At 33.6% G+C, this 25,961-nt stretch overlaps 1 long non-coding RNA gene across 1 annotated transcript; it reads right to left on the bottom strand.

Annotated features, from left to right (window-relative positions):
• Positions 1 to 1,748: 1,748 nt before the first annotated feature.
• On the bottom strand, positions 1,749 to 2,581 carry LOC138127165 (uncharacterized). The gene is made up of 2 exons (XR_011158129.1): positions 2,079 to 2,581; positions 1,749 to 2,020 (listed from the first exon to the last, which is right to left on the bottom strand). It is a non-coding gene; the product is annotated as an uncharacterized lncRNA (long non-coding RNA).
• Positions 2,582 to 25,961: the final 23,380 nt, after the last annotated feature.

Below are 25,961 nucleotides of genomic sequence, written 5' to 3'. Positions count from 1 at the left end.
AAGTTGCTCCCAATTTAGTGATTTTAGGATAGCAGTCTAAATTTTCACATTCGACTATACAAACCATATATCGTTGGAAAGCTTTCGATCAATGCAATATTTAATACGAGGTGCCATTTAAAAAAAAATGAGTTTTTGACATTTTTATTTGTTGTGTTTAAAAAATCATAGTAGGCGTATGTGACTGAGCAGGTTGTTGAGTAAACACTCAACAGATGCGGCAAACATTCAGGAATCAAACAGCGTCAATCATTTTAATTTATGTGCATCGATTGGGAAGGTACGAATTTTCTAAGGCACCCAATTCGAAATTCTGATTAATAAAGCGCCACAGATCAAAAATGATGACAGATAAGTAAAAATAATTTAGTACAGAATCCAAAAATGAAATCAAACTGGGTAGGCTCCATTTAAAAAAACATAACTTTAGTGTTTTTATAATATGTATTAGGATAGTGATTCAAGAATATTAAGACACCTGTATACAGGGTGTATCTGAAATACGTGTGTTAATTTCAACCAGTGAAACAACTCTCCAATTTATGAAACTTTTGTCTTTTTGCAAAATTCGCAAAAGTATTCCAAAATTTTTTGCCCCCCAATTTTTACCTAACGAGTCGTTTTGTGTGATTAACTAGGTTCAATTTTTTGTAACCATGAAAATTTTAAATATTTAATTTTTTCTATAACAATGTAACTTTTTAACAAGGCTCCGTTTCTCTCACAACAGAAAATTGTCATCCTTACCCACAGGCGGGTATACACTTTGGTGACTAATTAATTCCAAATTTTAAATCAATTTGTAATGCTTTTTCGTAAAAATGTTGTAGAGAAAAGTTTAATGAATTAGCGAGTTCTTTCTCTGGTTAAAATGAACAGACGTATTTCAGATACACCCTATATACAGGGTGTCCCAGAACTCGCGGATCAAATTTACAGTGCGTTTTCCTTGGTGATAACTGAAAGCAATAGCGTTTAAAAAAAAGGACAGGGTATAATCGATTTTTTGTAATGAATAATTCAAGTTGACCAATCAGAAGGACGCTGTTAATTTGAATTTCACGTAAATTTAACCAAAGGTTTGAATTGCCTAGCAACATAATTCTAGTAAGAATGGTATGGAATTTCACGTAAATGTTTGGGCAACTGTGAAGATTTTGACAACGTCAAGTTATAATTTGATTCGAAATTGTCAAACTTCTGCCTGAAATCATGTATACAGCTGCAGAGTATGCCGAAATGCTCATAATTTATGGAGAGTGCCGGCGCAATGCACGTGAGGATGCAAGGAAATATGCAATACCTACGTTTTCCATGACGTTTGCCATATCCAAATTATAACGTATTTCTATGGTTGGTGTACCGTGCTCGAGACACTGGGTCCTTGGTGCCTACCTGACAAGAAATTGGTGGTCCCCCGCGAGAAGTTAGAACGCCAGAGACTGAAGATGCTGTTCTCCAGTCCTTTGATGACGACGGTAGAAGAAGTATATTTGAAAAACTATATTTACCGCGAACCTATCAATATTTTAGAAGAACTAAATGACCAAATTCACGAAACACTGGCTACTGTTATTCCTAATGTGGTTAGACTGGCAAGGGAAAATTTAATAAAAGGAGCTCGCCTATTCCTTCAGATGAAAGGTGGTCAATTTGAACACATGTTATAAATTATTCTTTTTATTTTGCATGTTTTTTATTTCATTTGTTGCATTCTACATCGTTTAGTTATAAAATTTGATCTTAAATTTTTACTAATAATGATGCTAAAATAAATAGGTTAGTTCAATCCAGTTTTGTCTTCTTTCTTTCAGAACTGCCACTATGCTTGATTTGTTGCTCAAAACCTACGTGTAACTCCAGCTTTTTTAGCAATGTCAAGAATGTTCCTAAAAGTCTTTTCTTTCATTTCGACGATGACTCGTCCCGCTCGTGTAGCTGCGCTAATACGTTGCAGATGCAGAGTGTATGCACAGGAGTCAGGATAAATTTCTTGTGATTCCGATTCACTTCACAGGCACTGCATATTTCACTTTTTACTAAGATTTTTAAGGTACTTAGTAATATGTATTACTCACTTGACGCTACGTCGCCATTTTACCTTCCATCAACAAAGGTTCAATTCATCATATCCCTCCCGTCAATTTCCCATACCCCTCAAGGTTACAATTGCTCTGGAAATTTTCGCTCATAACAAACCATATTTCATTCATTGTCGGAAGAAGAAACTTCTTGCGTTCCCTGATTTAGATTCTATACAATTATTCACCTGCCTTTGGCGCAATTATCCCATTTTTGGTTATTTCAAAAGTAGCTGTCATTTTTGACGTCTGTTTCGACAAGTTGACCAGATAAATATTGAAAATATTTTTATTATTCATCGAATTATACGTTGCTTGGCAATTGAGGGAAGGTACTCAATTTTCTCATAAAGGGAAAATTAGATCGAGCTCTATTGGTCAATTTGATTAATTCATAACTAAAAAGCTGTTGCACCCTGAATATTTTTCTAAACGTTTTTTAGCTTCATTACCATCAAGGAATATACAGTTTCAATTTGATCCGCGAGTTCTGGGACACCCTGTATAAGCAAGATTTTACGAATGTGCAGTGGAAACGCAGCCATCATCTAAAAAAAAAGAAAAAGTTGATAATTTTAATAACAAACAAGTTATGGAGCTTTTTCGCAACTCTGGGACACATGTATGTATACCACACTTTTGCATTAAAATTGCATGGACAGATAAGGACTGCGCAAATAATGTGTTAAGATAACAGTGTTGGTGTTACTAACATCTTTCAGTTGTCAGTTGTTCAGTTATTTTTTATGAAAGTCTCAACATAAAATTCATGTTTTTCTTGATAAATACGTAGTATATTGTTCAACGAGCTCGTAGTGCGGGTCATAATAGGTAGTTATTACACGTGAGTAGAATACGATACTTTTTCTACGACATACAAATTTAATTTTTACTGCCAAAACTATTTTATCACTTTTTTAATGAAATAAAAACCTATACGGAATTATAATATTAATTATGACAAAATAAATATCTGAATATGGCGCTGTATCATAGCAACCTTACAGTCTAAGTGATGATTTGCAAAAGCAATTTGGGGATTGGTCACAACCCGTTGTTTAATGAGTCATTACTCATTACTCTACGAAAATGGAAAAAGGTAATTATTATCATGTATTAAGTTCGATTCTCAGAAGTTGTTATAAAGATGCCCAGTAATTGTTACAATAGTACTACAAGATATGCATAAAATATTGAAAATCACTTACTTACAAAAATCAAAATCGTTATTCTGAACATTTCCTGTTTTTATAAGTAATTTTAATTTCTATAGCCATATACGTTTCCACAAGTATTTGTCATACGTCTTCAACGGGGTTTATCCGTGTCGGGGGTGCCCCCACGGTGAGCTGCTGCAGAGCTTTGACATCCAAAGTCTCTCGCTCAGAAGGAAAATAAATTCGGCCTTATTTTTGTACCACCTTGTCCGTGGTCGTGTGGACTGTCCTGACTTGCTGGGTAAGTTGTCGCTGCGTGTTCCAAGGCCCAACCTGAGGAGTGCCAGTACGTTCGTGGTTCCAACACCGAGAACCAATCTGCTGAGAAGGTCGCCTTTGTTCCATGCTGTTTCGAACTTCTCACAGATTGAGCAGGAAGCTGACATTTTTGTCTGTCGAGCGTCTGACATTAGGAAGGCCTACGGTGCGGTTGAGGTCTCTGAATGTTAGTCAGTTTCGTCTGTCTCCGCTTCAATTGGCTTTTTCAAATTTCTATTTTGCTATTTTTTTTTCTCTTTTCTCTTCTATTTTACATTTCTCATTGTGTCGTGTTTGTTACTTACTCTTTTTACTTTACATTTCATCTGACTCTTTTAATGGGCTCTTGCCTGTTGAGTCAGTCATTAGGCAGAATATAGCCTAAGGGAGTCCGTTTCGGCTCAGGGACGCGAGGGTCGCGGGTTCGATTCCGACCCAGGGCGCAAAAAAAAGGCTATATGCCATTGGTCCCGGTCTATTGAGTTGGTCATCATGCCCCTCATAGATTTGTAAGCCAGTCCTAGACTGTGCAACAAATTTTATTTTAATAATAATATACATATGATTAGGTATATCTCTTAATTTTTAAAAAAGCAATAATAATTTCATATTTTTATTTGACAAAATATAGGTTTAACTTTTTTAAATATATGGCTTTCAGTAACGTAAACATGATTTTTAAATACCTATAGTAGCATCACATTTAATTATGATTTTAAACCATTTAGTTTTATAAACAAAGAAGATGAATATAAAGGAAAGAAAGAAGGTGGGGATAATTAGCCTTGTTTATGATAATCTTTTTAATTATACAGTGGTTCTTAGTCTTTGTCGATCTGCAAAAACCTTTCAATAATAAAAATGTGTGGAAAACTCTAAATCTCATTTAATAGACTGTATATGTTACGGTAAAAATAATTAATCTAATAATTATGAATAATAATCGGAGATTATACATAATACCCGAGTAGATTTGTTATTATAATTAATTAATATCTTGCAATTTATTAAATTTACCGGCTATTATTGATAATCTCCAGTGCTCATTGTTAAATTTAATAAGAAATTATAAAGTCACATCTTCCAAGAAGTTTTTATTGTTTTAAACAAAAAGATAAATAAACCAAACATCATATTACTTTAAGGTGATTAAAAAGTACTTATTATTTATTGTCGCAAGATGAATTGTTATGGCACCTTGAGTTTATTATTATTTATTATTATTATTATTGCAATTAATTTCTTTGATGTACCTACATTTATCCTTACAAAATTATACCATACACCACTACGTAGGGATGATTTTCTTGTATACTTCCACAAAGAGATTTTTACATCAGTAACTTCCTCAAGGCACAATATTTTTTCTTCGCAAATAGTAAATTTGTTTTTTAATGGAACTGGGACAATTTTCCGTGTTTGATTCCCAATTTATAAAATTGATCGTCTTGTACAGCTATTATGATTTTTGACAGCCAAACAATTTGTCGGATCACTTCTAGCTCGATCAACGTCCGGAATGCGTACTTTTACAGTATCTCAGTTCATTCATTCATTCCAGAATCAGTTTGCCACACCGTTTATTAAATTTGCCAATGAGCACTGGAGATTATGAATACTAGCCCGTAAATGTAATAAATGGCAAGAGAGGTTGCTAAAGCTGCTGGTATCCCGCTAGATCGAGTATACCATATCGTAACTCATAGATTTGACATATCAAAGGTACTGGCGCCGGCGCCGTGGGTGCAGCATTTTTTGTGAGACATCCAAGGAGTGTTTAAACCTCTTACAAAAAATTACGTCAATAAAATGTTATATTTATGTGTATCTTTTTCTTTAAAACAAAACAAAAAATTGCACTAATGGAAATGTAATAATTCTCCATCGCTAAAAAGGCCAATTATTACGAATGTAATTTTGGTCATCCAAAAGCTTCCTCAATCAATACTTGGAAAAGAGTAATACCATTACAATCAACTATTATTACGAAATTTTGAAGCAATTGAAGATGAAAATGGAAGAATACAGACTGACGTAAAGTAAAAGATTCTCTTCCATCGTAATAATGCGTCGATGTATTTTACTACGATCATCGTCAAAAAATTGGGAACATTTTTTCCTATTTCTCCTTGTTTCCTGTAATGTCTTCAATTAGCTTCTAACGGACTTCATTTGTTCCAAACAGTAAAACATTCTATAAGGAAGAAAATTTTGTTTATTTCTCGTATATAACAACTTTGTGGCTGTGACTCTTGTCCAGTTTAACCCCAATCTGTGAGGTATATTTATTTGTTTCTCATTTTGTGCTCTATTTTTTATTAAAAACAGTTTTCTACCAAATGGTTTATTCAAATGAATAATAGTATATTATGATACAAGTTTATAAGGAAGCCTCTAAAACACGCGCGACGAGTAGCGGAGTGCTTTTAACGTCGCAAGTGCTTTAAAGGCCCTTATAAACGCTATTTTTTTTTATTATACCTGCACTACAATCTGAAAATGATAACAAAAAAAGTAAATTGAAATACCTTTTCCGAAGTAATCTGTGTCAATAATCGTTGATATAGAAATGGTCAATTGTTGTTGTTTCGTTACTATTATAAATTGTGTATAAATGTCTATTTACCATTGTTTAAAATATAGGTTAAAAATTAAATTAATTTTTTTAAATAAAATTTGCCATTTTCTCAAAAAAAATTGTTATGTAAGGTATCAATTTTTTTCATTTATCGTTTAGATAGTAGGAAGGTCTATCAGAAAGAGATGAAAAAAGTGGGGGTGGCCGTTTAAAAAAATTGGTGATGACATCATTGCGCAAAATTAATGACGTCATTTAAACAAGTTGTACGTCACAGGATGGCATTTTTCAAATAAAATCGACCTGTCCCAGCAATTTTCCAAAAAAACATCACATAACGCTCTATGAATTTTGTTCCAAACTTTATGTTCTCACTGTAGTAAGTCTTGGTTTACATTCACAAAAGTTGGATGGTAGGTAAGTCATAACTGTACTAGTACAAAGTGTCTATAAAAGAACATACCGTGTGAGCAACAATTACTGATTGAGTTGGCAATAAATTCTGGTGACTTTTGGTGACTTTTATGTCATGTTCCAACGAGAAAACCATTTTATTAATAAAAGAATACAAAAACCAAGACGTTTAAATATGAAATGTATACCAGCTGTCAATAGTGTCAATAAAACAAACCGAAATAGGTACAATTTACAGTCTTGAAAATGTCATGTAATTTTTTTTTTTTTTTTGCCAACTGAAACAGTTATTGTTGCTCACTCTGTATATCAAGAGTCCTGTGGAATTGTGCGGCTCTGTATTTTTTTTGGCCGAACTATGTCGAGTCGTTGAAGCTGGCAAATTAGATGTCAAATGGCAAATGTCAAATTATTAATAATTAAATCTTAGCGTCAGCTTGTGAGTTCGGCGTCTTAGTTATTTTGCTTGTGATTTTCTTCAACAGTGTTTTAAATTTTTACAAAAATTTTTGTATTAATAAGTAGGTAGTTGTAGATTGTTAATGTAGTAGATTGTTATAGTATATTAAGGGCCAGTTTATAGAAAGAAAATTAAATATTTAATTCGAATTAAATTTTAATGCGCCATTCAATTCGTTCAATCTGATCACGTGTTCGGTTAATCTCGCATTTGATTGTGATTAACTTAATTTCGCTTCTGTAAACTGGCCCTAAGTATAAAGAACTGTAATGACAATGTACCGATCGAAGACAATTGTTTGGAGGAGCAGCCTGCGACGACTCCAAAATTTTCTGAGATCGGTACATTGTCATTAACGTTCGTGATGCTTATGAAATTTTTTGCGCGATTGAATATTTATTACAAAACATTCACATCTAGAATAGGCCCAATGCAATACCTACGTGTTTATACCCTTCACATCGTGTTGCCACAATGCCGATTTTTGTATCGCGTTTCTAAGGCAATCTGCAAACAACTACCGCCATTGCAGTTTTTGTGCGCAAATATCGCCAGTTGTGTTGAAAAACAAGCAGTAAAATGAGTGATATTAGTGATTCCGAAAACGAAGTGGATGTTGTAAAAGAAATTTTGAATGTGGGGTGCGTCACATATAAAGAATGTTTGAAACTAACGACCTCATTAATAAGTGCTAACATCTTGTCTTCAACTTCTGTCTACATAAATCAAGAATTTTCGAAACCAGCGAACTCAATATGTAATCAGGAAGACAAGGAAAATGCGGGGTATGAAAATTTTGACAATGCCAATGTCGCGGCAAGTTTACTAATGCTATTTCGTTGCAGCAGCAAGGAAAGCCGACTACAAGAGCTGTGTGAGTTTCCAGAAAGTGCTAACATCTTGTCTTCAACTTCTGTCTACATAAATGAAGAATTATTTTCTAAACCAACAACCTCAATGTGTACCTAATCAAGAAGACAAGGAAAATGTGAGGTATGAAAACTTTGACAATGCCAGTGTCGCGGCAAGTTTGCTAATGCTATTTCATTGCAGCGGCAAGGAAAGCCGACTACAAGAGCTTTATGAGTTTCCAGAAAGTGCCCCCACATCTTGTCTTCAACTTCTGTCTACATAAAAATTATTATAATAATCGATTAATTTTGAATAAACTTTACTTACCGTTCTAGAACACCAAAAATTACTTACCGTCGAGTTTATCGTTAGCAACGAGTAAACAGAACTTACCGTCTTGGAAACAGACGTGGTAAACAAGCAAATAGAGTACAATCGCGCAAAAAATAAATTTTCCTCGCTAGTGATGCAAACGCCTATTTTCCTCACTAAATTGAGTGAGATGAAAGTATCATTTTCATAAGCTATGTTGGAAAAAATACATTTGAGCATTTTCATTAAAATATTTTTTTGTTAGTTTGTTTATTTTTTATTATTTTTTTGTTACATATCTACAATACTGGCAATGCGTTTTTTGAATAGAAATTCAAATAAAACAATTGCTTGATAAAAAAGGAATATTTTATTCAAACAATAGAAATTACGCCAAAACGGCTGGAAATAAACACACACAATATTAATAAAATTAATATTAATAAAAGTGGCCTTAAAATTAAATTTTACATTTTTTTTATCTAGTGTCAGAAATGGTAGTTGCTATTTAAAAAATTAAGTTTTCAACATTTTTTGATTATCAACTTTGAAAAATTGCAGTAGGCGTATGAAACATTTAAAAAATGTCACTAATTTCGCGAAGGATCGGCAAACCTAAATAATAAAATAAAAAAATCTATTATTTATTTCCAATGGTTCAGGAGTTATAAATTTTTAATGAAGTCCCGCAACCCCGCTTTTTTGCGTCAACCAATCTCTCGCTGGACAAACTATACCTATGAACATTTTTTATGTACTCGTGTATAATAATATATTCGTTGTAAATTCATTTCTCTTACAAGCATGAAGAGTACACTAGAAGGTGCAAAATTAAGTAGGCTTAAGTTGTGTTTGTGGCCAATATACCAGAGAAGATGGTATCCCGCTATGATGAGTGATTTTTGTTGGGTTCTTCAAAAGGAAGATGATAGCCCGCATAACAGAAAAAAAATACATTTGTTTTGTGCCGGATTGTACTGGTACTTAATCGTCCTTTTTGTGTTAACATTCTGCAATAGAATTATTGTTGGTTTTGAATTTTTTTTACTGTTTTAATAAAAATAACATTAATCCATATGGGTTGTCACATATTGTTCATAACTCGGAATCTAGACGTGCTAGAATTGATCTGTTGACGTTTATAGAATCAGCAGACCCTAGATACTCCAGATTAGTTTCACTGCAGTTATAAAAAAAAATCAAAAATGTCAGGTAGTGTTATAGTCGTGTACCAATTTTCATATTAATACGCTTTTGGGAAATCAGAAAGTTTCTAACGAACGTGCTACGTGAATCACCCTGTATAAATAGACTGAGTTGCACTGAAAATTGTCAGGTTGCATTAATTTCTATTATTTTTAGAAAGAAATTGAGTAAAAATGAAATTTTAAGATAAGTCAAAACTACATAGTACTGTACAACTACGGTAAAATTTCAGATGCGTAAATGAAATAATATTTGGTACGATCTAGATAAAAAAAAATCTTCGCATTATTACGTGCACGTTTAAAATGGTGACGGTAGCGGTAATTATTCAAGTTTCCACGAAACAATTTGTTAAATTGTATGGCTGCGTCCATAGCAGAACTCTCGCGTGGGTTTTATGGCAAAAGCCCGAATCGCAATAATAAAATACGAATGACGCAGACGTAAGTGTATTAAAACGGCGCTTAATTACCGGCTTTTGAAATATGAAGGTAATCTATCTGGAAAACAAAAGGGCCACTCCAATAAAGCGTTAATTAGATTAGACTTTTAATTTGACGGAGAGTAGGGCACGCAAAACATCATTTTTATGAAGAGAGCACTTTTCACTTATCTTTGGTCAATTATCACGAACGACCGTCACGCGAACTGTTAATTCTTGCGTTGTTGGACAAAACGTTAATTTCGCACAAGTCACGCCATTGGTACACGTCGTGCGTGCTTTTACTCTAATGAAATAATATTAAACGGACCAATCAGCAACAGCTTTAGATATGACCAAGCAATTGCTTGTGGGCTTTCACGCATTTCGCAGAAAAACACAGCAATATTTTGTGAAAAATTACGCTGGAGAATTTTTCTCTTCCCAGTCTTGTTTTGACTGCATCCCCTGTTCATTATTCAATTACGAACAACATGATGCATAAAATTAATAAAGCTCGTGTGTGTTTGTTTTTTTTTTCAGGGTGCGCGGGAAAGCAAGGGAAAAAATTACAAAACCTGAGTGTGCGGATTCATAAAAATAATTAACGAAAGATAAAAGCGAGGAATAATAAAGCAGCGCGGCCTTTGAAAAAACGTCAGTCACGCGAAAACGTACTAAACATGTTCAGATGAGCAAATTACATTAGCCGTTCGGATAATCCCGCCTATTTCCCATTAACGAAAAAGCTTTTTAAAAAGTTTATGTTTGAGATCAGGAATCGCGCACTCGACTCAATCAACTTGTTTCTCTTTTTTATTAATTTTACAGTGTTTTGTATTCTTGTTATTAAACGAGGAAGTCCATTAAAAACCGTGCCTCATCCATTTGGGAAGTGTCTACAACATCAAAGGCAATTTTCCGATCTTCGACGATTTTTCTATTTTTAGAAGGGAAAACTTGGCAATTTGACCGACCCACGCTTATGTCTTTTTCTCGTTAATATCGTTGTTTGGTGAAGTCGTTAACGCCGCAACACACCTCAGCTCTGTTGCTCTTCTCACAATAAAGTACTCTACTTTATATTAGTGCGGTGGAAACTGCGAGGCCCTCTCCGAATTCTCATCGTGCTCCTCGGAGGAAGTATAGGGGAGAAGTTGCGATAGGGTCCGGAGTGTAGTCTTACTTTTAACAGGGTGAATTAGTCGAAGATTAGGGAACTACCCTCTTATTCAGTTCTTGTGATATCAAAGATGGCTGATTTTTATGTAAGGGTGGAACGTTATCATGGATCCTGCGTAAATTTGCCTTTACAAGTTGGTTATATTTTACCTCAACAATGTATGCTATAAGTTCTTATATTTTCTTGCTGTTTTCTCTTGTCTTCGCTTTATTTTTTCCTTTGTACATTATGATATCTCCGTCATACAAGCCTAACAAATCCAAGATAAATATTTTCATTCGACAAAAGAAAAAATGTTCAGAGTGAGCTTTTAATAGAAATGTGCAAATGATCTTGAAACAAAACCAAAATTATTATTTCTTTCGCTAAGACATAATTTGCATTCATTTTCATGAAATGATGTTATTGAATATTAATTATTACAAATTCGTACACTTTTTGTACGTTTATGATTTTTTAAATTAAAGTCATCTTGTCAAATAAATTAACACCTCTAATTAAAAATGCATTTTATATGAAGATAATGAAAATTGCAAAAAAATTCATCTTTGAAACATATATATATCGTCGGCTTAGGAAAAGCAAAGAGCTGTGGGTCATTAATTACGTTATTAGCATTAGAAAATAATTTTTTTGTATCTTTGATATGAATGCACGTTAGATAGTTTTCAGATATGTTGGAAGCTCAGTTGCTCTGTAAGGAAACGTCTTTATACTTCTTTGGCAATTTTCTAATTTAGAATATAAGATGAAACTTATAACGGGTGTTCAAATGAAAAGCGCATCAAGTTGGCTATGACTTTTTGATGAAAGAAGATAGAGCGAAAAAGAGATGATGCCTTCTTTGACAGATGTCAGTTGTGTTTTGCGAGTGTAACGTCTTTTTTTAGTTGAGTGTCGTTTTCTGTGGAATTATAATAAATCAATTGCTTTCACAAGTAAACAACCCTTGGGTTTTACCTTCCACCTTCCAGCAGGAACACGACAGATAACCACGCTAAAAACCACTCACTCACATTTGTAGTGGTAGGACTCGCAGGGCGTAAACTTTTTAGATTTCTTTTGACATTTATATTAAATTATTATATAGGTATATTAAATTATATTAACAATGCACGATGCGTCGACGAGATAAATAATTGCTAAACGTGTAGTTAGATCATTGATTTATCAATTTATCATAAGTACTTATTTTGACAATGATTTGCTTTGACGTTTTAGGAACTAGAAAATGTCAAAATTTCAAATTTCTCACTAAAAGCCGTTTTACAACCAACCGAACCTATTACACATTGCTAAATTTTAGGAAAAATCCAACAGGTGGTGTTTCAATAGAAATGGCAGAGCCTATACGTTGTTAACATTTGTTACACTAAATGTGGCAACATTTAAAAACATTCTATGTATCCCAATAGTCTGCAAATATTTCATTTTTGTTGTATCCATGGAAATGAGAGAGAAAAATTAAAGCCATGTTGCCGTATGTTATTTGAGGTAAAACGGACATAACATTACTATGTATCTGGAAATGCTGGAAGTAATGAAGAAAATAATTGCAAACCTGATCAAAATCGTTCAGAATTATTATGCCACTGGCTAGTAAAAGACAAATAGTCAAAATCTTTTTTAATATTTAAAATAAATGAGATCAAAGCTCCGCCTTTTGAGCCCCCATATCTTCAAATTTAAGAGGTATAGAATGTTTTTATTATTTTTCTCATTATTTTTTAACATGGGTTGACATTGCGCCATTGAGTTGTCTCGCGAATTTTGGGACACCCAGTATAATAGGGATCGAAATAGCTTTATATTTGTATTTTAAGTTGCATTTTTACCTGGTTAGGTTCGTCATCTTACGTGAATAACCCTGTATAATTTTGTATTTCAAGGCCGCGAAATCTTTAACGTACCGAGAGAAAAATTGTCGCCGAGGCCGCTTGCGGTCGATGTTAAAGGATTTCGCGGCCAAGGTGTAGACAACATTTTTTGTGCTACCGAAAATTAGTAATTATTATAAAACTGTCAAGAAATACATATAAATTCGGCTAATGTCGGTAAGGAAATGATATAAATAAAATAATTCTATAAATACATAATCATACAAATGTTGGAGAGAATTGTAGTGAAAGTTATGTTTCAGTTCCGTGTGGGTACTCCTCCAGAGTTAAAAAGTAAGTATTATAAATTCTGCGTTTCTAATTTCATACCCGAAAAATCTAAACGCCAGTCTTACATGGAAACTTTGATTTGTATTAAATATTAAAGTGACGTTTACTTTAACGGCCGTCGTTAAAAGCAACGTCAAAAAAATTGTTATGTAAGGTATCTATCTTTTTCATTAATCGTTTAGCTAGTACGAAGGCCTATCAGAAAAAGAAGAAAAAAGTGGGGGTTGTCATTTAAAGAAATTATTAGTGAAGTCATAATTAGGAGATGAAAAGCTGTCACAACATAAGTAAAATACTGAAAAATACGCACTTTTCAAAAACAATGTTGACCTCATCGAGGATTTTTCTCAAAAATTAATACTTACAGTTTTATCGAATATATTTTACTTTACGAACGCACTGTATAATTATATTAAATTTATTGGACACAAATTCTTAAGAAAAATATATACCATTCACGATGTTTTGGCATAAGGGGAGGCCATGGAAAAAGTGCATTTAAGTTGGCAGTAAAGCGGTCTGTTGAATTAGGTTATGTTTTTCTAAGTTTGAGGTTATAAACTGCGTCATTGTCTAGTGCATTGTTGTCAGTTTTACTAGTTTGCAATAGAACAATACTCACATATTTTTAATCCAATTTAACAAAACAGGAAACTGACTTGAACAGACTACAGAATAGTAGGGACCGGGACCGAAAGACGAAGTACCTTCTGTTAATTTATGCACCACTTAGATAACCCACCTATACAATGTCTTAACCAACCAGTTAGTAACTTTCCAATGAATTTTTCATTTTAACCAAAACATTCCTAAAACTAGATTGAATATAATATTGTATCTACTTATTAAGCCTTTCTTTATTCGAATCTTTCTGCAAAATATTTACACACCCATCGTCCATGACAAAAAAGAACAAAACTATTCAATTGGAAAAAAATGGGTTACCTTTAACCGATTCAATCAAAATTGTTGAAAACGTATTTACCTCCCTAAAAAAATCTCCAGGCCCTGTAGCAGCAGTAGCATTAAAAAAACTTGAAGATGTTACTGAAAAAAATCCTGGATACAAATTTCTTCTAGAATTGGCAAGAATTTTTAGAGGTGAAGATGTGCCGGAACATGACACCAAAATGGAAGAAATTTATTACAAATTTGCGCCCATTACCTCTTGCGAGGTAGAAAGAAGTTTTTCAAAATATAAGTCCATTTTGGTGGATAACCGACAATGTTTTAAAGTAGAAAATTTAGAGCAATATCTTGTATGCAATGTAAATACGTAACAATGTAAATAACTAACAAACTTGTAGTATTGTATATTAATTAATAAAAAATAATTAGTAAATATCTTGTTGTGTGTACCTACTTAAAACTTTAAAAACACATTTTTTAATTTAATTAACCACAACTTTAAGGACCTAGTATGGCTTATTTTCAGTTTTTAAGGGACTATTTGCAGTAGTTTAAGGGACTATTTTAGGCACCTATTTCCGACTTTTTAATTGCCTAAAATCCGGGCCCTAAACATTAGGTTAGTTTCAGGAAATTTTGGAACAAGTACAGAGTGATCAACAAGGACTGAAGCTGTTGGCAACAATGACAACATGATGAAAATTTCAGTGAAGTTGGTAGCATTACATTTTCAGTTGTCAATTATGACGGACAAATTTAAACTTCAAAATCAAGTGTCATTTTTGTATCAATTTATTAATGAAAATGGTTTTTACACTAGAGCAAGACATTTTTATTGGTATGGCGTACTTTCGGACTGGAAATTTTGATGCTGCTAACGGTTGGCAGTATTCCACGGAGCACGGACGATACACTGCACCAATTTCAACAAATGTTCCCCGAGCCAGTTGGTACTTTGGGCGGCGCGGTAACTTAGTCGCGTTTAGGCAGTATTGCACGAGATTGGTGCAACGTTACCTACAAATAGGTGATGTGAAAAAGGCAAAACCTACTGGTAGAACATCTACACTTACAGAAGATGTATTTGAGAATGTTCGAGGTAGAATGGAACAAAACCCTCGAAAGTCAGTGCGAAAGCTTTCACTCCAAACAGGCGTGATTCTTATGTAAAACACACGCATCCAAAGTTCTTTGTTGGGTACGTTTAATGCAGGGCCTAATAATCCTTACCATTAAAAATCCCTTCATTCCTTTTCCTTACTTTTCAGGCTTGTCATATGGAAGTTGCCTAACCATTTTAAAGAAGAAATTAAAGTTCCACCCTTACAAATTTTCCCGGATCTAATCCCTGCATCTTGCAGACTTTCAGCTCGAAAATAATAACGCATAAAACATGTATCTGTTTCTCAGGAGGGGCATGCGGGCACGGCCTGTCGCTTTTATGAATATCGAAACAGTGGGCCATTATTAAGTACCGCTAATTACATTTTATACTGTTTTTGGTCATTTTGTACGTATCGTGTTTTAAAACTACCAACTCGTAACATAACCTAAATTTTTTGACATTCACAACTTGCAGCGGGTGCCAACACTGACGCACAAAAAAATTTCATACTTTGGGAATATTTTGCTGTCATTTGCTGCCAACAGCTTCAGTCCTTGTTGATCACGCTGTATGTATTAAACTATGTATTTGCTGTGGTATACAATTTATTGTTTTATTTACGTTGAACAAACGATTTATGTGATGAATGTATTAAAATGTTTCTATATCTTCTAAATACATCTTGTGTTTAAATTTTAATTATTTTTATAAATATGACTAAATTGTAAATTCAGAATTGTTGTAGACCATACTTTCTATTATTTTAAACATCTAAAGCATCATCTTAAAAAATTCAATCATCAGGTTATTTGAAATGTGTCTAAACAGATTTCAGTATATCAAAAAAATACATGACTAAAAATCCAGTAGGAAATATTGTGTGAAAAATTCGCAGGTCGTCTCTGAAATGTATATTACTTTGTTTCGTTTTGTGTTAGCCGGGGTTTCAGAGACTTAGCTCACAGCATTTTAATTAATGAATTAATGTAGCTCGTCTCTTAAACACTGTTTATGTCGCGGTAATTACGAGAGTTGCCGCCACTAGATTATCTCCCCCTCTTATTTCGTCCGCCGCCCCTGGTGAATATTATAGGGCGTCGGGTAAAAGCCTAAATCGGGCCTAAGGAGAAGTTAAAGTGTAAAGAAGAGGAATTAATTCAGGATATTTCATTTAGAGACTAACAGGAAGCAACAGTGAACAAAAAACGACAAACGTTAATTAGAAAATGCGTGATGGGTAATTATTATTCATTTTTCATGGATTTGTTTCGTGCCGCCTCTCCTCTCCCGGAAATGGTCGGATGGCTTAACAGTAATTTCCCTTTAAGTAATCCAAGTATTTCAATTAATTAGCGAATAATTAACCCCGAGGACGTGGCTCGGATGAAGTTAATTGAAGTTAACGGATGGTAAGCGACTAACGCGTTCGCTAATTTCCATTTTAATTCGTTATACTTCCTAAGTTAGAGACAATAATAGTTTGAATTTGGTCTGGGGAGCTGTGAGTGGTCACATGAAACGCTGCGACATGATTTCGCAATTAGCGTCGCGACGCGCTACTCGTCCTTCTTTGTTTAGGCGGTCGCTTGGCGCTAATTATCCCACTCGACAACACCACCTTCCTATTCGACGCCATTCCACCAAAATTACACAGTTTTAAGCGGCATCGAAATTAAACAAAGCTAAAATATTAATACTTTATACAGTTAAAACAAAAACGAGTGATTATAGAAAATTTACAAAAATGAATTTTAATTAGGTAGTTAAATTTAAACGAAACCTGACATTATACATATGTATATGTAGTTGATCAACTGACAATTAGATCAATATTCATTAGTTATATCCCTAGTGCGCGCCAAATACCTCAATATTCAGATTGTATTTGGCGTGCACGAGGGATATAAGGAAGACTATTGCCCGAAGGAAATTTCACATGAAGATAAGCAGTTATTTAAAAACTGAATCATGAAGATCACCAAGAAAAATTTTGGATTATTTATTAATTTTTCACTTTTTGAGTATTGTTCTACTGCAATATTCGGTTGTAATTCCACGAGAGCTTTGAAATGATCGATTTTTAACACGAAAGCTCTCCTGGATAACAACGAGTGTCACTTTGACAGTATTAATTTCCCGACACCGAAGGTGGAGGGAAATTATGTCAAAGTGATACGAGTGGTTACCTTTTGAGACCTTGAGTGTTAAAACAGATCATTTCAAGAGCTAGAGTGTAAGTCGGTTGATTATTTCATGAATTAAATAGTACCATTTGACAACAGTATTATTATTTTATTACTTTAGCAATATGATTGAAAACATCTGAGAAACTTGACGAATTATCAAATTATCACTATAATCCAAAAAATAAAGCCTTACGATTGGTCGAAAACGATGATGAATGAAATAATCATATATTATACAACTAGAGGATTGAAAATTCTCGATTATACGAGACGTGTTTCTGGCAACACGTCGAGTAATCGAGAATTTTCCATCCTCGAGTTGTATACGGGTAGACTATATCATGAATAAAATAAATAAATAAATAAATAAATAAATAAATAAATAAACAGGTTCCCGAAACCGACTGGGCGCATTCAGTAGCAGAGCGATTTAATGTGACGTTAATGTGACGGTTAGCGCAAAAAATTTTGTAAGTTAAAGCGGCGAGCGAAAATACAAAGTTTGGTATATTCGAATATACAAAGATTCGTATATTCGAAATCGCCCTGGTTACTACAATAACCGCTGTAATACATGGTAAGTAAAGAAAATCAAAGATTCTTATTGGTTTATAAAGTAATGAATGATATAGTCGCGGATATTGCAATACAGCAGAATACTCGCTGATATTCGTCCGTTGCTAGGTTATTTCTTTAATATGCATTAATATGATTAGTTTAAATTTTCTGAGGGCAACAGTCAACAGTATTATCGTTTAGTTTTTTAGGCATCGTGATAGACAGTAGGGTATCAAGTTTAACTGGGCACGATGATTATCTTCTTACAAATTTGCTGTAGGTATCATAATTATTAGGTATTTTGTTACTGCTTATTGTTTATTCTTTGATATAGCACAATTAAACTTCAGGTCAAAATATAAACATTTTTCAAACGAACTTTAAATAATAAAATGCATTCCATTCTATACCATTATTACATCTAGTATACCTAATTATAAAAAAAAACAGTAAGGTAGAATAATAAGGTAGAATAATTAATTATTTTAACAATCAACTCCAGCGATAAATTATAAGCATAAGGATAAGACATATGCAATTAGAATTATATGTAATTTGAAGTGATATGGTGGATATGGTGATATCTCTTAAGGGATGAAGGTTACGGCATAGCTCTATGGTTAATGACATCAAACAAGAATCCACGTAATGAGCAAGAAAGATGGTTTAGCAATTTATTAAAAAAACGATGTTTCCTTCAAATATGTTTTGATCACTTGAAGTAAAGATGTAAAATATTGCAGTATGGAGTTCGAATTTAGTTACCAAATGTTCTAAATTAATTGTACGGAGTGTAATTTGATAGGGTTCTATAAGTTGAGTATGGCATGCAGTTCGTTTCGCTTTACAGTTAATTCTGGCATTCCACAAGGATCGAATCTTGGTCCTTTGCTTTTTTTGTTATTTATAAATGACATTAATGAGATTTTTACCGTTGATTCCCATTTATATGCCGATGACTTAAAGTTATTTTCGGCTATAATATAACTAGTGGTATGATTATTGTGATGATATTACGAGTGAAATTAAGGTGGAGATTTCACGAGTCCGAAGGACGAGTGAAATGTCCTGCTTCAATTTCACGAATTTAATATCATCGATGATTAATAATATTTTTTTTATACCACGTGTTATATTCGATGAGACAATATAATGAATGAAATACAAAATTATTCATTTATTTGTCAAACTGACAAATTTATTTCAATCAAAAATCGCAACAACGAAAGTAAATAAGATAATAATTTTTTTGTTTTTTATTATCGCTGTGATAGCCATGCAACAAAGGGCCAGTTGCACTAACCCCAGTTAAAGTTAACTGTAGGTCAAAACGCTGCGTTACTTTAGTTACCTATTTTTGTAACAATGTTTTCGAATATTTTAATCTGTAGTTAAATTTAACTCACGTTGGTACAACCAGCCCTAAGGACTTTACGCGTTTTCATTGGATCATTATGATCACGTGATACATGAATTATATTGTCGAGAATACATAACATGCATAACTGTATAGAACTAACACGGGTTCAATTGAAAAGTTCATCAAATTGGCTTTGATCTTTGTCGCTATCTTTGTCTAACCAACTTAATTTACGATGTTGTTGTCTTTTAAAAAATTAAGTCAAAGCCAACCTGATGAACATTTCAATTGAACACTTGTTACAATCGAATGTTGACTTGCTGTCCGATTGGTGCTCCAGAAACAAATTGCTTCTGAATAAGGACAAGTGCATTTCTGTTTCATATTCGCGTAAGCATGACATTTGTCGATTTATTACAAGATAAACAACCATACTTTGTCTAGTCGTTCTTCCACCAAAGACCTCGGTATTTGGTTTGATTCCAGGCTGGTTTTTGATGTGCCTATTAGCTCTGTTGTTGCTGCATCGTTGAAACTTCTCGGATTTCTATTTAGATCTTGCAATGAGTTTCGTTCCGCCAAATGGTTAGCTATGTTGTATTTCTCGCTTATAAGATCTCGTTTGGAATATGGTTCTATAATATGGTCTCTGTATTATGTGACATATATTAACTCTATCGAATCTGTACAACGTAAATTTCTAAAGTATCTCTCTTTTAAGGAAGACGGAATTTATCCGCCGATTGGTGTTGATTATGATTTCTTGTGTTCCAGGTTTAATTTTACCCCCCTCAAAGTTAGATGGGTACTTGATACGATGACCTTCCTCTTTAAATTATTCCATAATAAAGTAGACTGCTCCAGTCTTTTGAATGGTCTGCTCATCAGTGTCCCTCAGATTTCATGAAAATCGCATAGATATTTCCATGTTCCTAGAGCTAATACAAATATTCTTAATAATTCTCCTTCGTTCAGGATGTGTTCCATCTTTAACTGTTTTAGTGATATTTGTGATCTTCATGCTATGCCACTTCCGAGTACCTATACTGGTTGTTATGTTGTGTAATTTGGATCGATTGCATCGGCTTGCTTGATAAACATTATACATGGTTTTCATTCAGTGTTATCTCCTGACATGGGACAGAAGTAATGATTGTAGCTGACTGTTACTGAATTCTGTTCATGTTTTTCTTGTTTTAGTCAACTTTTATTTGGACAGTAGTCTGTTAGTTGACTTATTCAATAATAATTATTATTATTATAATAATAAGAAATTATAAAAAACCCATATGCGGTTTGCAATCGATCATTGATAAATGTAGGATCTGCGGAACTGAAGGGGAAACAATTGAACACATCATTTCTTCTTGCACCGTTTTGGCTCAAAGCGAATATAAGAAACGTCATGATATATTCGCTAAAATTATACACATGAATTTAGCTGTTAAATTCAATTTATTAAAGAATACAGAACCACATTATAGTTATAAACCAGAAAGTTGTTGGGAAAATGACAATTACAAATTATATTTTGATCGAACAGTTTTAACTGACATTCATATTAAACATAACAGACCAGACATTATTATTTTAAATAAACAACAAAAGCAAGCATATCTTTTAGATATAGCTGTTACAAATTCACATAATATAACAGAGACATATAGTACAAAAATTAATAAATATTTAGAGCTCTCCATTGCTATGAGAAATCTTTGGTGTTTAGAAAAAATTTCATTTTTATCACCTATAATTTCAGCAACGGCAATAGTACCGCAATCGTTTTTTAAAAATTTAAAAATTCTGGATTTGAGGAACTCATTGGTAGTTAAAATTCAAAAAGGTATATTATTATACTCATGTCATATCATGAGGAAGTTCCTTAACATTGACAGAGAACATAATAAAACACCACAAAGTCAAAATGTGGAGGCGAGACACCGGTAATTATGTTGATTAGCACTGCACTATTACTTGACAATAATATCCGTAATAGTGTAAGTACTCCGGCAAAATTGCCGTGCCGCCGGGTGGTGGAGGGTTAGTTATAATAATAATTTTGAATAACGTAGCTAAATATTTAAAAGATCGAGACTTTGACGATAACGCTATTATAAAAAAAAAAATAAAGACGAACCTGTTGCTGATGACAAGGGAGACGAAGAGGAGGACGTAAGAAGAAATAACTATGATATCAACAAACAATGTATTCGGAAGAGAGAGGAAATTGATAAGCAATACGTTTTCGTTGCAAAAAATATTTTTTCTTCAAACGTCCGTAAATTATGACATTATCCTGCTGCATTGATAATGCTAAAGTGTCACCTCATTGTCATGGCATCTAACGAGCTGACTAGCGGCAGATAAAGTTATTATTTCCGCTGAGAGCGGCAGATAAAGTTATTATCTCCGCTGAGGGCGTCCGTGAAGTTATTATCTCCGGTGATGAGCGGCAGTAAAGTAAACTAGCTAAATCATTTGAAATTCCTACCTGGTTTCTTAACATGTCTTAAATAATTTGTTATGAATGTTTGAAGAAAAAATAGTATATGTTATACGGAGAAAAAATGGTTTTATGTGCTTTGGCTGGTTTGTCTGCCTCACTGCGTTCGGCAGCCAATCTACCTGCCGCAGCACATAAAACTTCATTTTTGCTCCTCATAACATAATATACTACAGGGCAAGTCACGTAAGGTTTATTTCTGAATTTATTTTGTACGCAACCAAAAATACTAATTACGCTGACCACTTGATACCGTTTATAATGTGTTTTAATTTAGTAATCAACGTAGGTATGTAATTTGGCTAAAAATGTCAAAATGACAGTTGATGAATTTAATTTTTGATTTCATTATTCAGAACAGGAAAACGTCATTTTGACATTTTTAGTCAAATTACATACCTACGTTGATTAGTAAATTAAATCACATTATAAACGGTATCAAGGAGTCAGCGTCATCAGTATTTTTGGTTGCGTACAAAATAAATTCAGAAATAAACCTTATGTGACTTGCTCTGTATATCCGACTAAATGAAACCTCTTGTGTAATTACAGTCGAATATTGTATGGACTAGTACTTGAGGTGATTATTTTAAACAAATGAAAATCTTTATTTAAACTTAAACTTTTTTTTTGCAGCGAAAAATTAACGCAGAAATATTATTTTCTAACAAATTGAAGTGTATAATTTGAAAAACTGAAACAATTAAATAGTTCTCCAAATACGATTCGTAATCAATGTTATGCAGATCATTTTTGCGGTGGTGTTACGAATGTCAACGGCGGCAGCGGCAGCGGCAGCGGCAGCGGCGGCGCTGGGATATGAATTTGACGAGTGCGTAGCACGAGTCGAATTCGGAAGCGCCGAATTGTCTACTCGTCGTATTACAACTGATAATATGTAATTATTTAGTAATATAATATCCTCTTTTTATATTTTCTGTTTCCGTGTTTTGATCTATAAAAAATTCTACTTATTCGAGTTTTCCAATATTATAAAGTATAAAGTAATTACCTAAGTATCATTTATTCGACATGTTTGTAATACTTGATGATTTAAGTTTTTCTGATTTATTGTATCATTCTAATTCACTGTTTCGCAAATTTTTCATGATGCGTCCTCACTTTGTTCCATCATTTTTGTGCGACCTTCCTCAAGTATTTAGTAATGTGAAATCAGGGTCTTTTAAAAATAAACTAGGCACACGTTCAGAACCGTCTTAACGCCATAATGGCCTAACGAGCCGTAGCTTAAGGATGCCTAAGTGAAAGCAGATACAAGAGTTAACTGAAAATTTAAAATCCTTACATTTCTTTCTTTCTATTCAGTAAAAGTTTATGCGAGTATGACATTTCTTCAAACTATAGTGGACCCCCTCTGAAGACATAGCGGCTCCCAGAGGTGTACGGATTTTCATCCAGGATGATTTTTTTCTGATAATTCAAATACATAATTAAACCTTTAATTGCGGAATATTTTGTTAAAGTAGATATTGAAATTCAATTACATATGTAGCTCTACCTACTCGTATATGCTTAATTATGGCATCGAAAGTTATGTACCTACGTCATTTGATAATTTTAACGCATGTAGGTACAGTTTGTCCAGCGGGAGATTGGTTCACATAAAAATCACTAAGTTCTACGTAGAGAAAGTAGTACCTAGCGCAAGTAAAAAGAAATATATCCTTTAAGCAGTAACACTTTTGCCCTGAAATTTGCTCTAATTAATGTATTCTAGTGCATTTTGTAGTGTTGGGTTAATTTAATACAATTTAAAATATCCCAATTTCTCGCTGGACGGAGTATACTAAAATTTCTAAACTTGTAATAAATATTACAGAAAACTGAAAAGATAGAAATGGTGAGCAACCCTACTCAATGACAAGTTAGTGCAAAATGTTGGGTTAAGTTAATACAATTTAAAATCACCCAATCTCTCGCTGGACGAAGTTTATATGTATAGTTGGAAATTGTTTTATAAAGATAATGTTTTAAACCGATACGTAGAGGCTGCAGCTCTTTTACAACTCTTGACGTTAATTTAATTTTTTGTAAGATAGGCATTTTGTTGCAATTTAAACCACGACTGTACAGTGAACATATGTTTTCATAAAACGTCAAAAAACAACGTCCTAACCTTACTTTGTTGCATTCCCATTTTCTGGCTGTCATTTATGCAATGGACATAATACCAACTTTTTTTTAATTTTCATATTTTTAAAAATAAAACCAAGGATGACTGAATTACAAATTTTCTTAATCACACGATATGCATGATCATTCCGATATTTGTTTGAGGCTAATGAGATCCCAAATCGACCTCCCAAAAATTTGATCTTTACAAACGGCAACTTTCCTCCCCCTAATTAAATAAAAGCAACCCTTCGGTTCTGTAACGATAATGGGCATATGCTTGTTATAATTTCCTGCACGCACGCTTTAACTCAAGTATCCATTTCCTTTAATGGCACACCACCATGGAAAACACCACGTAAGATGCGCGAACATACCCCCAGTTTGTAGCCATATACCTACACATATTTTATATTATGTGTATCGGCGTTTCGCATGAGTACCCTATAAAGAGCTGCTACCTGATGATGTGGGGTACGGCGTCATCTTATTGTTGCGCCCTCTTTTGTGATCATTGTTGACATCACAAACAACGACACCCCGGAGTGAAATAATCTCCGATAAGTATTCGCTTATAATCAGCTTTAAAACTTTTAATTTATGGATTTCGTAAGGTTATGGCGTGAGAGGGTGAGCTGGGTGATTTGCAGATATCAGATGACGTCGGTCCTGTCGGCAAATTCATCCGGAAAAGGAATCCAGCAGGCGTAAGTAATCCGCTAGTAAATAGAACAAAAGACGGTGCCCAATCAGCGTTGAGTAGGAACAAAGTAGCGTCTGGCGTCGGCTTTTGTTGCCGAACAATAGAGCACGGGTAAACGATGCTCGCTTGTTTAGCGTTTGTGTATACTGGAGTTATTATTATATCGCGGACTCCATAGCCGACGGCACGAAAATGCCCAATTAAATATTTTATTTTCGTGTTTTCATTGCAACAAACTTTGCCCGGCAATTGCTCCAATGATATTACCCAAGAGTCAAGACTTTTCCATGAGAGTGCAGCTGTGGGTAGGTACTTACAAAACAAGAACAAGAAAAATTGCTACATTTCTTAGGTGCCCAAAATTATTTCACTTTGTTATAATCAGTTAATGTGCTATCAAAAAATTATCAAATAAGGTACCTGATCCAAATAAGGCCCACCTAATTTTTGTTTTCAAATATTCGTTAGTAAAAACAAGTAAGAAATTTGGATGCGGGTTGTAAATGAAAGTTTATTCTTTTCCTAACATAATAGCTTAAACATATAAATAAAAAAAATAATAACAAAGAAGTTACTCCTTTTTCAAAAAAACATTGTTTGTGGGCCTTATTGCATACGATGTGCTTAATAAGGCCCACCCATTGAATTTTCGATAAAAGTTAATAAAACATCATTTTCCTCTAGAATACTTAAATAAAAACAACTTTCACTTGAATGAACCACACAAATAATCCAAATCATTATCTTTTATTAGGCCTGTACAAGCTTCGTGGTAGCAAACGGAACAATTCTTGCACATACGCATACTTATCATTTCACAGGTGTCACATCAGGGACGATACCAACTTCCCTTATTTGATTTTCTGTCAAAATAATAATTCAAGAATAAAGCCCATTACGGTGTTAATAAGGCCCACTCCTTTGCCGGGCCTTATTAAAACCAGCTCACATTAAAGGGTATAAGATATGATACGAAAAGAGGCTAAAAGCAGATTTGAAATAAATGCATGCAATGAAAAAGAACTTTCCAATGAATACTGCAATGCTATTTTCAAACAGAAATTTGTGGTAAATACCTTAAAATCTTACATTTACTTTTCCCGCTTTTTAACAACACTGGTGGGTGAACTTTGCAATGTTATTTTACCGCGAAATTTGAACATATCTGGTACGGTCATTTGTACGAATTTTATGTACTCATGCTAAACGAAGCCCTTATGTTGTCGTATATTTGGAGATTTCTATAACTAAGTCAATATCATTAGTGGGCCTTATTTTCGAGCGGGCCTTATTTGGAACAGGTACCTTATGTATGTAAGTACATTTTTAAAATAATATATTTTTTTTATTTTAA

The sequence above is a fragment of the Tenebrio molitor genome, chromosome 3 (genome assembly GCF_963966145.1).
Source record: "Tenebrio molitor chromosome 3, icTenMoli1.1, whole genome shotgun sequence".
Classification (NCBI taxonomy): Eukaryota; Metazoa; Arthropoda; class Insecta; order Coleoptera; family Tenebrionidae; genus Tenebrio; species Tenebrio molitor.
The sequence above is the reverse complement of the archived record's forward strand: the minus strand, read 5'-3'. Positions and strand labels throughout refer to the sequence as shown.